The 16,812-nt window shown below is 38.5% G+C and overlaps 1 protein-coding gene across 20 annotated transcripts in view; it reads right to left on the reverse strand.

Annotated features, from left to right (window-relative positions):
* Positions 1–16,812, reverse strand: part of MTMR3 (myotubularin related protein 3) — a 160,979-nt gene that overhangs the window by 78,391 nt on the left and 65,776 nt on the right. For 12 of the 20 annotated variants that reach the window (XM_036276206.1, XM_036276195.1, XM_036276199.1 and 9 more), the window contains exon 3: positions 8,076–8,161. The exons of 5 other annotated variants lie outside the window; for them this stretch is intronic. The gene's annotated coding sequence lies outside the window, so the exon portion shown is untranslated. Of the gene's footprint in view, positions 1–8,075; positions 8,162–8,341; positions 8,448–9,142; positions 9,217–16,812 lie in introns of those variants that run through there. 3 more of the 20 variants (XM_036276196.1, XM_036276197.1, XM_036276198.1) reach the window with 3 other exon arrangements.

The following is a 16,812-nucleotide window of genomic DNA, read 5'->3' on the forward strand; positions in this document are numbered from 1 at the left end:
GTTAGACTTGATAGTTTAAGGTGTTTTAACACATAATTAGCTTCTACCAAGGATCTTTTTCTTTTATTTAAATATTTTTTTATTGATTTGTTTAGAGAGAGAGAGACAGCAACATCAATGTGAGAGAGAAACATCGATGAGCCCGAAAGCCTGGCATGTGCCCTGATGGGGAATTGAATCAGGACCTCTCATGAAGCTCAATCCAGTTAGCCACACTGGCAGGACCCAAGGGATCTTTTTTTATGTGTATTCAAAAATTGGTTGCGGGGAGGTTAGGTGAGGGTGGGCGTATAGTCCAAATACAAAGAAGACTTATCACAACTAGGCAACAAACTGACCTTAACATAAATAAAAGACCTAATCAGCATGATTCCTTTGTAAGAATCTCTTTCAGTATTTGCAGACAACTCATCCTTTTGGGCTGATTGATTACATGATATGAAGTCACATATGTGAACAAGACTGTACAAAAGAGGCTTCCAAAATGGCGGCGGAGTGAATGGAAGCTACACAGACCATCTCCCAGGACCAAACTGGAATTACAGCTAACATAAAGACAAATCGTTGGGGAAAAGCAACAGAAAAGTAGTTTGCGAGGACCATATAACCAGGGACACAGAACCAATCCTGGTAGAATTGTGGAGGCGCAAGAGCGGGGCTGGGAGCCCACAGACAGCAGCGGTCTTAGCTGTGAGCAGCGCCCTCGGGGTTAAACTCCACAGTGCAGAGAGCCAGGACAGAACACTAAAATAGCCACAGCCAAATCCAAGACTACTCTAACCAGCAAGGCTATCATTCAAAATAGAAGGTCAAATAAAGAGCTTCCCAGACAAAAAAAAGGCTAAGGGAATACATTAGCATCAAACCAGCACTGCAAGAAATGTTAAAAGGACTGCTGTAATTACTAGAAGAAATAGGAAGAAAAATATAACGACAATAAACAAAAATGGCAATAAATAAGTACATATCAATAATCACCTTAAATGTAAATGGATTGACTGCTCCCATAAAAAGACAGACAGAGTAACTGACTGGATAAGAAAGTATGACTCATATATATGTTGTTTACAAGAGACCCACCTCACAACAAAAGACTCACATAGGTTGAAAGTAAAGGGATGGAAAAAAATTTTCCAAGCAAACAAAAAGGAAAAAAATCTCCCAATCAAATGGAAAAGGAAAAAAAGCTGGTGTAGAAATACTCGTATCTGATAAAATAGATTTCAAAATGAAGACCGTAACTAGAGACAAAGAAGGCCAATACCTAATATTGAAAGGATCTATCCAACAGGAAGATATAACTTTGGTAAACATATATGCACCATATATAGGAGCAACAACATATATTAAAAATCTTCTGAAGAACTTCAAAGGAGAAATCAACAGCAATACAATCATAGCAGGGGACTTCAACACCCCACTGACATCACTAGATAGATCCTCTAGACAAAAAATTAGCAAGGAAACAGAGACTCAAAATGAAGCACTAGACACCAAATGGATTTCATAGATATCTACAAAGAATTACACCCCAAAACTACAGAATTCACATTCTTCTCAAGTGCACAGGGGACATTCTCAAAGATAGACCACATGTTAGGACACAAACGAAGTCTCTACCAGCTCAATAAGACTGAAATCATATCAAGCATCTTCTCAGATCACAATGGTATGAAACTAGAAATCAATTGCAACAAGAACATGCGAAGACATTTGAACACATGGAGGCTAAATAGCATGTTATTAAACAATGAATGGGTTACCGAGGAGATCAAGGAAGAAATTAAAAAGTTCTTGGAAACCAATGAAAATGAACACACAACAACACAACAACACAAAATCTATGGGATGCAGCGAAAGCAGTTCTGAGTGGGAAGTTCATAGCACTACAGGCCTACCTGAAGAAACAAGAAAAATTTCCAATAGACTATCTAACCTCACAACTTAAAGAACTAGAAAGCAAACAAAAAGAAAACCCCAGAGCAAGTAGAAGGAAGGAAATAGTAAAGATCAGAGCAGAAATAAATGACATAGAGACCAAACATAAACAACTCAAAGGAAACAAAGAAAAGATAAACAAGATTGATGGACCCTCACCAAGAAACAGAGAGAACCCAAGTACACAAAATCAGAAATGAAAGAGGAGAAGTAACAACTGACACCACAGAAATACGAAAGATAGTTAACTACTACTATGAACAATTACATGGCAACAAATTCGACAATCTAAGGTGAAAAGGACAAATTTCTAGAAACACGGTCTCCAAAACTGGAACGGGAAGAGATAGAAAACTTGAACAGACCAGTAACAACTAAGGAAATTGAAGAGGTAATCAAGACTCTCTCAGCATACAAAAGCCCAGTCCCAGATGGCTTCCCGGGGGAGTTTTACCGACCATTCAAAGAAGAACACACACCCATTATCCTCAAACTATTTCAAAAAAATCAAGAAGGAAGACTTCCAAACTCATTTCATGAGGCCAGCTTAATTCTAATTCCAAAACCATAAAAAGACACTACAAAGAAAGAAAACTACAGGCCAATATGAACACAAATGCCAAAATCCTGAACAAAATACTAGTAAATTAAATCCAGCAATACATCAAAAAAATTATTTATCATGACCACATGGGATTCATCCCAGGAATGCAAGGCTGGTACAATATTTGCACATCAATAAATGTGATACACCACATAAATAAAATGCAGAATAAAAACCACATGATCCTATCAATAGATGCTGAAAAAGCATTCAACAAAATCCAGCATCCATTTCTGTTAAAAACGCTCAGCAATGTGGGAATAGAGGGATCATACCTCGACATAATAAAGTCCATATATGAAAGACCTACAGCCAACATCATACTCAATGGGGAGAAATTAAAAGCATTTCCCTTAATAACAGGAACAAGACAGAGATGCCCACTTTCGTCACTCTTATTTAACATAGTAGTGGAAGTCTTGGCCACAGCAATCAGACATGAAGTAAAAATAAAAGGGATCCAAATAGGAAAGAGGAAGTGAAACTGTCATTATTCGCAGATGACATGATATTATACAAAGAACACCCCAAAGACTCCATCAAAAATCTACTAGACTTACTAAATGAATTTGGCAAAGTAGCAGGATACAAAATTAAAGTCAAGAAATTGATGGCACCCTGGCCAGTTTGGCTCAGCGGTTAGAGCATCGGCCTGCGGTCCGGAGAGACCTGGGTTCAGTTCCCGCTAAGGGCACGTACTTCGGTTGCAGTTTGTCCCCGGCCCTGGTTGGTCGTGAGGGTGGCAGCCACTCGATGTGTCCCTTCACGTCGATGTTTCTCTCTCTCTCTCCTTCCTTTCTCTCCCTCCCACTCTATCTGTACAAAAAAAAAATGGAAAAATATCCTCAGGTGAGGATAAAAAAATAAATAAATAAAAATAAAGAGAGCACTCTCCAGCTTCTTTTGGGCATATCCAAATTGCCAACATCACTATTCTTGTGCTTGGGGTCCATTATTAAGTAAAATAAGGGTTACCTGAACACAAGGGCTGTGATACCTCAACAGTTGATCTGATAACCAAGATAGCTACTAAGTGACTAAGGGACAGGTACCATATACAGCTGTGGATATGCTGGACAAAGGAATGATGTGCATTCAGGCAGGACAGAGCAGGATGGCTTGAGCTTTCATAATGCTATTCAGATCAGTGTGCAATTTAAAACTTATGAATTGTTTCTTTCTGGAATTTTCCAATTAATATTTTCAGACTGTAGTTGACCCCAGGTAACTCAGACCACAGATAACTGAAACTACATAAAGTAAAACTGAGAGTAAGGAGAAACTACTATACAAACAAAAAATGACGTGACATTACATCCACTTCTTTACGCAGCAAGATACATCTGTATGCCTCACCTGTACCCCTTCCCACTTCCCCTTTTATACCACTTTTTTTTTTTTTAATTCTCACATTTTTTCATTTTTTGTTCAGATAGAGTAGGAGGGAGAGAGAGAGAGAAACATTGACGTGAAAGGTAACATCGAGTGGCTCCCTCCCGCACGACCCAACCAGGGCTGGGGATAAACTGCAACCAAGATTCATGCCCTTAGCCGGAACCGAACCTGGGTCTCTCTGGACCACAGGTCGACTCTCTAAGCGCTGAGCCAAACTGGCAGGGCATATACCACATTTTTTTATATTGGTTTCTTATTTTAATAAAATTTTGCTGACAAAAAAAAAATGACGTGACACAGCTCATTGTAACTCAATAAGTGTCAGAGTACTACAAGGTTAACCACCCAATGACATGCATGAGCTCAGAATTCAGAGGAGAGACAGTCCAGGAAGGCTTCACAGAAAATGGAGAATTTCAAGTGGACCTTATAGACTGGGGTGGGATTTAAGTAAAGAGAAAGAAGGGATAATTCAAGACAAGATGGCTATTAATACCACAGTGAGAAGAAAGCACAACATTTTGAGAAATAGAGAATAGGTCAGAATATAAAGATAGTGTTCCAGAAGAGGAAAAAGATGGGATGGACTTTGAATGCCAGGCTATGGATTCTAGATTTGATTCAATGGCAGGAAACCAAAAGCTTCATGAACAGGGGAATAATAATACACAACTGGTAGCATTAAACAGGAAAAAGCAGCAAGTAGAATGGTTTGAAAGGGTAAGTCACTTAGGGTGTTCCTGGACTAGTAGCTCAGCTATGAACTGGTAAGAGCCCAATAACTCAACAATAGTGAAAATGCAGAGGAAGATACCAAAAGGAAAGCCATTAACTGCTTGAACTTGGTAACTGATTAGGAATGGATCCCCCCCCCCCCCAAAAAAAAGCAGAGCAAGTTGTCAAAGATAACTGCAAATTTTTAAGGCTTGTGGCGAGTAGTAAAAAGGATCATATCATTAAGAAATAAAAGGTAGCCCTGGCTGGTTTGGTACAGCAGTTAGAGCATCAGCCTGCAGTCCAGAGAGACCTGGGCTCGGTTCCCGCTAAGGGCACATACCTCGGTTGCAGTTTGTCCCTGGCCCTGGTTGGTCATGCGGGTGGCAGCCACTTGATGTGTCCCTTTCACGTCTATGTTTCTCTCTCTCTTCCTCTCTCTCCCTCCCACTCTATCTGAACAAAAAATGGGGAAAAAATGTCCTCGGGTAAGGATAAAAAAAAAAAAGGAAGAATGTCCTTGGGTGAGGATTAAAAAAAGAAAAAGAAATAAAGGGTAGCTTTCAAGGAAGCAATGTCATCTATGATATGTTGGCTTTAAAGGTGCCTCCCAAAGAGATGTATGTCCAACAGTTAAAATGGAGAAAAATGGCATTAAATTCAATAGACAGGTCAAATATAGGAGTAAGAATGAATTAATAGTGCTAGATTCATTCAAAGAAATCACTATATATACTGTAATAATAATCTGATTTGTTCTAGAAATTAGTTGACAATTTATTCTGTCAAACATACAAGTCCATTAATAGAGAAGTGTTTGTATCAAGTTTCCAAAGGTATGAAGTTCCAAACGGTGAACCAAACAACAAGCAGATTCAACACAACAAAAAGGTTCAGGCAGGTCTGCTGCAATGACTCTTCTCAATAACTGTCATCCCAAGCTACAAACAAACATCTACTTGGTTGCAAACAGTGTATAACTGTGAAACATTTCCAACAAAAATTTAATGCTGCCCATGCCTCTTAGGACTATTTACCAGATAAAGGTCATGAGTCTGAAAGAAGCTCGCTGATGTCCCAAGTTACCTTCCCATACCAGCAGGTATCCTGTGATATAAGTCATATATACCTCAGAAAGTAAGAGCAATTATATTTGGGTGACCTTGAATATTCGTGTATTTGAAGAGGTAGAATGTACAGTGGTTATGTTAAATCTAAATTAATATGTTTAAGACACTTGTAAAGTGTCTAACTACAAGTATTGTAAACACATTAATCATTAATGAACAGAGATAGCCAGGGCAGTGGGTGGGGAAAGGATTAACTATGGTCACCCTTAAGTTTCACCACCAAGGTGGGTAAAAAAAAAAAAAGACAAAACCTAGCTACCTGAAATTAAGAGGTAAAACTTTTACAATCACATCTTATACTGTGGATAGGATTTTAACTATTATAAGAGAAAACCCTAAAGAGTAAAAATCAATATACTTGAATATTAAATACTGTAATACTGAATATCACTGTGCAGATGCATTAGACAGGAAAACAACACAAAATCCCTTTACAGAAGACATTGCGGTAATGACTAAGAGGAAGGGCATGGAGGCCCTGAAAAGGCCAAGAATGGAATAGCTTATGTGATCATCTGTATGCCACCTATCAGCTACAAGGACAACAGGCACACCAATTGGGACCGTTTCTATAATAAAAGAATCCAAACTACAAAATGTGGTGGTGGGGGGGGGGGGGGTTTAAGGTGTACTTTGTATTGGCTAGGGTACATTTTAACTTCAAAAGAACAATGGAACCTGGCTGTTGTGGCTCTGTGGATTGAGCATCATCCTATGGACTGAGAGGTCCCAGTTTGATTCCTAATCAGGGCACATATCCGGGTCGCAGGTTCAATCCCCAGTGGGAGCGTGCAGGACACAGGCTATGAATGTTTCTCTCTCTCTCTCCCTTCCTCTCTAAAAAATCAATTTAAAAAAACATTAAAAGAACAATGAATATTTTTTGCATAGTCTTATCTCACTTCCAAATGCAGGATAATTAAGAGTTTAAAACATGCCCTGGCCGGTTTGGCTCAGCGGTTAGAGCGTCCACCTGCGGTCCGGAGAGACCCGGGTTCGGTTCCCGCTAAGGGCATGTACCTCGGTTGCAGTTTGTCCCTGGCCCTGGTTGGTCGTGCGGGTGGCAGCCACTCGATGTGTCCCTTTCACATCGATGTTTCCTTCTCTCTCTTTTCCTCTCTCTCCCTCCCACTCTATCTGTACAAAAAATGGAAAAATGTCCTCGGTTGAGGATAAAAAAAAAAAAAAAGAGTTCAAAACATTAAGAAGACAACATTGAATAATGTTAAAGGAATTTTTTATTTTCTATGTAAAAGAAATGACTTTTCTTACACATGTACTAAATAATAAGAAACATTCATAGCAAACTTAAGTGCAGAGGCAATATAAAATAATTCAGAAGTGTTACATTTTTATTTTTTTAAATCCTCACCAAGGATATGTTTTTATTGATTTCAGAGAGAGAGGAAGAAAGAACACTTAAACACATTAATTTACATTTAACATAACCACTGTACATTCTACCTCTTCAAATACACGAATATTCAAGGTCACCCAAATATAATTGCTCTTACTTTCTGAGGTATATATGACTTATATCACAGGATACCTGCTGGTATGGGAAGGTAACTTGGGACATCAGCGAGCTTCTTTCAGACTCATGAAAGAGAAACATCGACTGGTTGCCTCCCACACATGCGCCAACCGAGGATTTAATCTGCAACACCTATGTATGTGCCCTAACCAGGAATCAAACCCGCAACCTTTTAGTGTACAGGATGCTCCAACCAACTGAACCACCTTGCCAGGGCCCAGAAGTGTTAAATTTTAAGTAGTAGCTTCACAACTGTCATTACTTTGGGTGAGTTTTTCAGCTTTAAGGTTTCCTCCTTTATGCCTAATAACTTTTCAGATATCTGGCAGATAACATGACCTTCCCAAACTAGGATTCTGTGGTATGTAGGGTAGGATTATGCCACAATGGGAAGATGATTTCATCACTAGCGGTAACCAAAACCCAAGCATTTATCAGCTGAATAAAACTACTGTGGCTTGGAGATTCAATTATTTGACAAATATTATGAGGTGATAAACACTAGTCTAAGGCACTAGGTATGCAGCAGTGAACAAAAAGTTCCTACCCTTATGCAGCTGCAATCCTAGTGTCAACTGTAATATTTTCACAGGGCTGAATACACTCAGTGTGACTTTTTCCCCCTTACTTATTAGGACTATGCTTTGAAAAAAGATAAAAAACAGTACATATGAAATTGAGGCAGCGTCGTGACTCGGTGGTATCTCCAAACAAGATGATTTTTAAAAAAGAAAGAAAAAGATCTACATCTCTTTTCTACCTCTTTTGGAATCACTAAGTAAAGTTTATGAGTTTTCAGGGATCCAAATGCAAATTCATGATCCGTGTACTGCATTCCTCTGCCAGCTGCAAGACACAGATAAACAGCTAAAATATTATCATTTCCTAAGCAAAAACCACAAACTTCTTGAAAAGCAAAACCCAGTGTGTTGTCAGAAATCATCAGCTGAACTACATGTTATAATCACATTTCTGTATTAAAAAGTCTTCTACTGGTAATAAGTCTCTTGAACCAGCAATACTTACAATGTTCACTTTAGTAAGTTACATCTCGATTTCAATAGATAATGACCAAAGAGCAATCTTAGTAATTCTGTAACTACATTAGTGGTTCATTCTTTTGGAGGTTGGGAGATAGAGATAAACAATTTTTTTAGTGTAGAAATTCTGAATACATCCCTCAAAGGAGGTTCTGCAATAGAATATCAAATAGTCGTTGGTGATTAATATTTAAGATCATCATTTGTCTTCAGTTAAGTGGTTGAAATACTGACCCAAAATGTGAGAAGTCAAAAGCAAAGTACTATAATTATGATCTAGCATTTTTATATATTAAGATTTGGTTGCACTACAAATGCATCTTACTGTAAGCAAATGGAAGCCCTAACCATGTTCTCAGAAGAGATCGCGTGATGAAAGCAACTCTAGCAAATGTGATCTGTACCTTTTAAAATCACTTATTTTGCCCTGGCCAGTTTGGCTCAGCAGTAGAGCATTGGCCCTTGGACCAAAGAGTCACAGGTTCAATTCCGATCAAGGGCACGGACATCAGCTGAAGTTTGTCCCTGGCTCTGGTCGGGCTGTGCAGGAGGCAACCAGTAGATGTGTCACGCTCACATCAATGTTTCTTTCTCTTTCTCTCTCTCTCCACCCCTCCCTCCCTCCCTCTCTCCTTCCCTTCCTCCTTCCTCCCCTCCATCCCTCCCACTCTATCTGAGATAAGTGAAAAAATATCCTCAGGTGAGGATTAAAAGAAATAATAATTTATTTTTAATGAAATAAAATCACTTATTTTACAAGGATTTTCCTTTGGAACTTAATCCTTACACAAAGGGGAGAAGCATAAATCGTACATGATGTCTTGATGAAAACATTTCTGGTGGTGACCTGAAAGATTAAAACTAAAGATCACATATAATCTGCTAAAAAGGGAAAATATTAAATAATTTTAAGAAAGAATGTGCCCTGGCCGGTTTGGCTCAGCGATAAAGCATCGGTCCTTGGACCAAAGAATCACAGGTTCGATTCCAGTCAAGGGCAAGTACCTGCAGTTCAGTCCCCAGCCCTGGTCGGGGTCATGCAGGAGACAACCAATTGATGTTCTCTCTCTCATGTTGATGTTTTTCTCTCTCTCTCCTCCACTCTATCTAAAAATAAAAATGAAAACAATATCCTTGGGTGAGGATTAAAAAGAAAAAGAAATAAAAAGAATGTAAAACTTTTTTGTGTTCTTGCTCTTTTTTCTTGCCTTTATCTTCAGATAGAGCAGGAGGGAGAGAGAGGGAGGAAGAGAGAGAGAGAGAGAGAGAGAGAGAGAGAGAGAGAGAGAGAGAGAGAGAGAGAGAAACATTGATGTGAGAGAGACACACTGACTGGTTGCCACCCACACGACCCAACTGGGGCAGGGACAAATGGCATCCGAGGTATGTGCCCGGGACTCTGGTCCGCAGGCCAATGCTCTAACTACTGAGCCAAGCTGGCCAGAGCTGTTCTTGCTCTTTATAATCACTTCTATACTGAACACATTCAGTTCATACTACTAACTCAGGTATATTAAATCATTAATAGAATTGTAAGAAATTCCTATGAGTAATTTGTAAAGGTATTTTCAACCTCCATGTTCTCCATAAAAATAACAAATCACAAGGAAGGCATTATTACACTACTGAAATTAAGAATTTAAAATCTAATTTTATAAGGCAGCATTTAGGTTCACCACCATAAATGAAGAAATGTTCCCTATTTCCCAAAAAAGAAAAAAGCACAATTTAACAGAAGAAATACTTAAATCTTGTTTATATAAAGAAAAGATAGAAAATCCAGACATTCAAATCACTAGAAATTAATAGAATTAAAGCCAATCAAGGACTTGGCCTTGTAGCTCAGTTGGTTACAGCGTGGTCCCCATATGCCAACATTGAAGGTTTGTTCCTGGTCAGGGCACATACAAGAAGCAACCAATGAATAAATAAATAAGTGGAACAAGAAATCAATCTCTCTTTCTCGCTCTCAAATCAATCAATAAATATATTTTAAATAAATAAAACCCAAGCAAGATCATTTTATCGAAGTACCAGAGGTAATTCAGTATTTATAATCGCTATGGAAAGATCAGAAAGAATAGCTCCAGCATAGGAAAAATGTTTCCTGACTTTTGTTTCTTTGACTAGTTCTAAGGTCTACTTTAGGGAAATTAACAGAAAGCAAATTTCTGCACAAGGATTAATGTCCTGCTACCTGCTCTCAGTTAACCTCTGTTGAAGAGGTTACCCCTGCACCCCCATAGGTTAAATGAAGAAAGAGACAAGACAAAGAGTGAAAGAGAGGGAGAGAATCTTGTAATGACTTCTGCCCCTCTGAACATATCATATGATTCTTTTTTAATTTTTTTCAATTGATTTTAGAGAGAGAGGAAGGGAGAGGGAGCGATAGAAACACCGATGAGAGAGAACATCGACTGGCCACCTCCTACATGCCCCCCACTGAGGGTTTGGCCCACAACCTGGGCATGTGCCCTGATCGGGAATCGAACCAGTGACCTCTTGGTGCATGTGTCGACGCTCAACCACTGAGCCACACTGGCCAGGCTCATACGATTCTTTCTTAACATGAGATTGCAGACTCTGTATCTGCCTCATACTGATCAAAGAATAGAATTTTAATTGCATTTTCTTAGACAAAATACCCAAATGACCAATCCCTATGAAGAGCAGTTTTACAATAGCTTCTCAAAATTTTGTAATAAGGTTTAAATTATGAACTTCTATTTCTTATGTACTAAATAGAAAAACAAAAATAATGAAATAGGTATCAAAGAACAAAAATGTAAATTTTCTTTTAAAAGAAATGTTAAAGGGCAACTAAATAATTAAGCAAAATTCAATATACCAATGTCATTTTGACACCTACAAATTTACACTGCTTATTCTAATATGCTTTGCTTTTGGACCCTGCCTTAAAGGAATAAAAACAATCTCCAGTCCTGGTTGGTTTTGCTCAACGGTTAGAGCGTTGGCCCGCAGACTGAAGCATCACAGGTTCTATCCCGGTCAAGGGCACGTACGTTGGTTGCAGTTCAGTCCCCGGGTCATGTGGGAGACAACCAGTCTTTCTCTCTCTCTCTGTCTGTCTCTCTCTCTCTCTCTGTCTGTTTCTCTCTCTCTCTCGCTCTCTCTCTCCCCCTCTCCACCCGCCCCCCAACTCTATCTGAAGATAAATGGAAAAAATATATCTGCATTTTGACTCTGAAATGCCATCAAACTCAAGACATACCATTAAATTTACACACCACTAAAAAAGAAAAAAAACTTTTCAACTATAACATGCTATTGATTTTAAGATGTATTCACATAAGGTGTACAGATACTGCAAAAAAAATCATGCAGGTAATATGTTAATGAGAGATTTGGGCAGTATCACACTATTCCCTAATACAAATCCTTCATATATAGAAATTGCTACATAACCGTCTTTCCTCGGGCCTCTTTATTCTCTCATTTTTCTTCGTAATACCAATCCATTATAAGTCTGAAACCACTCATAAGCATGCCTAACCAGGGCCACATGCAACAGTATCCAGTCTTTCCCCCACACAAATGATTAAGCTTGTATCGTCAAGGTTTCTGCTACCATCAGAGAGCTTCTTCTTCCCCAACTCTGACTGGTACTCACAGTATCAGAGTACCAGATCTCCTCTGGACTGTCAGTATAGCACCCTCAAACTCTACATATCCTAAACAGAATAACTGGCCTCCCTCCCCTATCCCCTTAACCATATCTTCTTTTCTAATACTACTATACTGGGAATCTTGGTCTGCCTAGATTTTTCAAAGCTAGAAACCATTTGACTCCATTTCCAGTAACAAAATCTGATGCCAATTCCCACAGCTTTCTTTGAAATACTCAATTTCCCTCTCTAAATTCCATGCTACCAGTGTCTTGCAAACTAGTTTTCAAACATGTTGAATTAAATTTATTTAGACTTCGATTACCTAAGAAACAAAGCAACCAGTTATAACTAAACTTACAGCAGAACTAATTCTGGTCAATTCCTCTTTTAGCATCACCTGGCATATCCCATTCCATCAACAGAAGTTTCACTAAAACATCCCTGCTCAAAAAAATCATATCCAGCCCTGGCCGGTTTGGCTCAGCGGTTAGAGCGTTGGCCTGCAGTCTGCAGAGACCCGGGTTCGGTTCCCGCTAAGGGCATGTACAGTACTTCGGTTGCAGTTTGTCCTGGCCCTGGTTGGGTCGTGTGGGTGGCAACCACTCAATGTGTCCCTTTCATGTCGATGTTTCTCTCTCTCTCCCTCCCACTATATCTGAACAAAATATCAAAGAAAAAAAGTCCTCAGATGAGGATTAAAAAAAAAAAAATCATATCCATAATAAACAACTTGAGGCTGCTTTTAATTTTTTTATGTATCCGCTTTCGTTACTGCTATTACCTTTGCCTGATTTACTCATACCAGTTTATTCATTTGGATAAATTCTACGTATCCTTCAATTCTTGCCTTGAAACTACTTTCTTCCTTTTTTTTTTTTTTTTTTTTTTTTGGTACGTGCCCCTAGCAGAAACTGAACCTGGGACTCTGGTCCACAGGCTGACGCTCCAACCACTGAGCCAAAACAGCCAGGGCGCCTTGAAACTACTTTCATTATGAAAGTTTCCCTGAAGAATTCACTGTGCACTTTCAATATAGCTTTATTTGATAACACCTACTACATCTCATTATAATTATTTACATTTCTATCTGTCCTAGTAGACAGATTATGATATTCTAGATAGGTCATTTTTCTTCTCAAGATTTGAACCCAAGGGCCTTACACTATATGTTAATGAGAGACATTACAATAGAGATTATTATGTAAGAGTACAGGTTCTGGAATCAGACTGTTTTCTATGTGAACTGTGGTTCCAAGCTTACTTGGATCACTTTAGGAAGTTCACTCAGTTTCCTCATCTGTAAAATGGAGATAACATTAGAACACATACTTATTGTACTACTGTCTTCAAATAGATGTTCAATAAATACTAATTCTAATGAAGATGAAGAACATGCTCAATAACTACTTTCTGGATTAAATAAACATAATTTAGGTAAATATGAGAAATTAACTAGGGCTTTCTATTACCCATCCATTGAATAAATGTTTCAAGCATACCCATGTCTACTTAAAACCTCTATATTGTAGTTCTTACCATAAATGCAACATCTCTATGTGCCTTTCTTCATACCCCCCAAAAAAATCCTTAGGACTGAAAAATTTATAAGTTTTCACTACTCATTATAAACTTTCAAAGTCCAAAATTAAAAAGTAATATGTGATTTTAATGAAGCAAAAATTTTAGTCATAGGTATTTGAGGCTAAGTAAGAAGAAATCACTTGAGTGAGCCAAGCAACACTGACTTATTCTCTACACATTCTCAGTTAACTCTTTAGGGCACTATCATAGTACTTGTCAAAATCTAGTGCATCCCTCTCAACAAGGTCTCCTCACAACGAGGACCTTCCCCCTCTCTCAACAAGGTCTCCTTAAAACAAACACCTTCCCACCCTCTCAACAATAAAGTCTCCCCCAAATGAGGATCTTATTCTTCCCCTCTAGGACATTCTATGTTCATTCCAAATTCTTTGCCATTATATTATTTCCTATACCCAAACTGGCCTTTTCTCTACCAACCAGATCCCCAGAGCTCTTCTAGTATTCCAAGCCACTAAACTTTTACTGCATTTTTGCAAGTACACATTATAACATTAAGGTAACAACTGTAATATCAATAATGAACTATTAATATACCACTTACACATAAAATAACGGTGGTTTCTGTAAATATAAAAATACTGCTTCAAAACAAGGATTAGGAATATAACAGTGACAAGAGGAAGGTGGTCTTAATCTTCCTCTTTGATCTCTCTGAGGCCTTACCATCAAGCCATTCCTAAAACATCCTAAATATGTTCTATTCTTTGTGTAATAATTTTGCTTCTACCACCAAAACTGGATTCCTTGTGTCCTTTTCTCAACCTTTTTTGAATTGACAAAGGAAGAGCAGATAGGTTCACAAATAGGTGAGACTATAAACTAGTTTCTTCCAACATGAAGCCAAGATAATTTTTCAGTCATATACATTTATGTATTTATTTTTATCCTCATCCGAGGATATTTTTCTATTTATCTTCAGGTAGAGAGAGAGGGAGGGAGGGACAGAGGGAGGGAGGGAGGGAGGGAGGGAGGGAGGGAGGGAGGGAGAAATATCGATGTGAGAGAGACACACTGACTGGTTGCCTCCCGCACGACCCAGACCAGGGCCGTGGACAAACCACAACCGAGGTAAGTGCCCTTGGCTGGAATCAAACCTGGGAATCATTTGTCCATGGGCCGATGCTCTACCACTGCCAGTCATATACATTTAATGCTTTCTGATAATTAGCAAGAAACCTGAATAGTACTGTATTCACATGAACAGCTAACAGCATCAGAAAGTATGGCACGTTACCCAGAAAAAACAAGACCAACATATTTTTTAAAAATAAAAATTTTCAAAAGTCATAGCAAGAAAAGGGACAGAAAACAACCAATACAAGTATAACCTCATATTAATGAGTGAATTGTGACCAGCTGTTAAGTTTGTTTCAATAGCAGTTTAACTTACTGAAGACTTCCCTATACACGAGGCAGTTTTCAAAGTATTACACGTAGCCCTGGAGCGTTGGCATGTGGTCCAGAGAGACCAGGGTTCGGGTCCCCGTAAGGGCGCGTACCTCAGTTGCAGCTTGTCCCCGGCCCTGGTCGGTCGTGTGGGTGGCAGCCACTCGATGTGTCCCTTTCACGTTGATGTTTCTCTCTCTCTCTCCCTCCCACTCTATCTGAACAAAAAAAAATGGGAAAAAATGTCCTCAGGTGAGGATTAAAAAAAAGTATTACATGTGCACTGGCTGGGTGGCTCAGATGGTTGGAGTGCTGTCCCCTAACACTGAAAGGTTGCAGGTTCAATTTCCAGCTGAGGCATGTACAAGAGGGAACCAATCTATGTTTCTCTCTCACAATGTTTCCCTCCCTCTCCCCTCTAAAATCAATAAAAACATCCTCGGTGAGGATTAAAAAATTAAGTTCATATGTGTATTAACTCTTAATTGATTCTTTAAGGTAGTAACCATCATTGTTTCCATTTACAGTTGAAAAAACAGATACCAAGAAGTAACTTTCCCCAGGTTATATCAGCTAAGCAGAGAAGACAGAATTCAAATCCAGACACTCTGGCTCCAGTTTACATTGTACCCATCTATGCCATACTGCCTCTCCATTAAATCAAGCTTGCTAATATAGTAAAATGTAATGCTAACTATACAATTCATAGAGAACCCAAGTAAGGAGCCCTTGTAATATTGAGAATGTATTTCTTATATACTACATATCCTTTTTTATTTCTCAAAGAACAGTATAGGCTTTATTAACTTTCATTCTCCCACAAAACTAGAGATTTCCATCAGTGTTTTATTATCCATTGTCTCGAGTATATACTACTTGATACTTGTTCCTAAAAACATTTATTCTTTATAATGTCTTCTCACTTGTCAAGATAATTCTGAACTTAATTTTACCCTCCAAGAGGCTGGCAAGTTATCTATGAACTTAAAGAACATACCCCCTATTTCATCATCTATATCACTGTTAACATTACAGAGTCCAATTCTAACCCCTTCATAAAACCATGTATCGTTCACTCATCTGACAGCAAAACGCCAGTAACAATGAATATAAACCTCTAATCTGTTTTGCACCATTTATCAATAAAACCTATTTTCATCCCTTACGAATTAAGGTACCACCAGAGATAATCAAAAGCTTTCCTAGAGTTAAAATACATCCAATGCTCGCCTGTTTCCATACCTGTTCCCATCATAAGATATTACTTTGTACGACAAACTGTCTTTCAAAGCTATGCAATTTATTATTTTATCACCTTAAAAGTCTTCAATTATTTTTTGGATTAACTCAAGATTTTTAAAACATTTTTAATGCCTGGCCGGTATGGCTCAGTGGTTGAGCGTCGACCCACGTACCTAGAGGTCACCGGTTCTATTCCCGGTCAGGGCACATGCCTGGGTTGTGGGCCAAATCCCCAGTGGGGGTGTGCAGGATGCAGCCAATCAATGTTCTCTCTCATAGATGTCTCTCTCTCTCTCTCTCTCTCTCTCTCTCTCTCTCCCCCTCTCCCTCTCCCTTCCTTTCTCTCTAAAATCAATAAAACATTTTTAAGGTATAACTGAAGTATAACAAATTGTACATATCTAAAGTGCTTTTTTTTTTCAGTTCTTCATTTTTACTGTGGTAAAAAATACATAATATTTACAATTTTAACCATTTTAAGTGTACAATTTAATGGACTCTAGGTACATTCACACTGTTGTGCAATTACCGTCATTAACCCATTTCCAGAACTTTTACATCATCTCAAAAACCTTTTTAAGGCTGAATATTCCATTGT

Source organism: Molossus molossus, unplaced genomic scaffold (genome assembly GCF_014108415.1).
Source record: "Molossus molossus isolate mMolMol1 unplaced genomic scaffold, mMolMol1.p scaffold_m16_p_22, whole genome shotgun sequence".
NCBI classification, from domain to species: domain Eukaryota; kingdom Metazoa; phylum Chordata; class Mammalia; order Chiroptera; family Molossidae; genus Molossus; species Molossus molossus.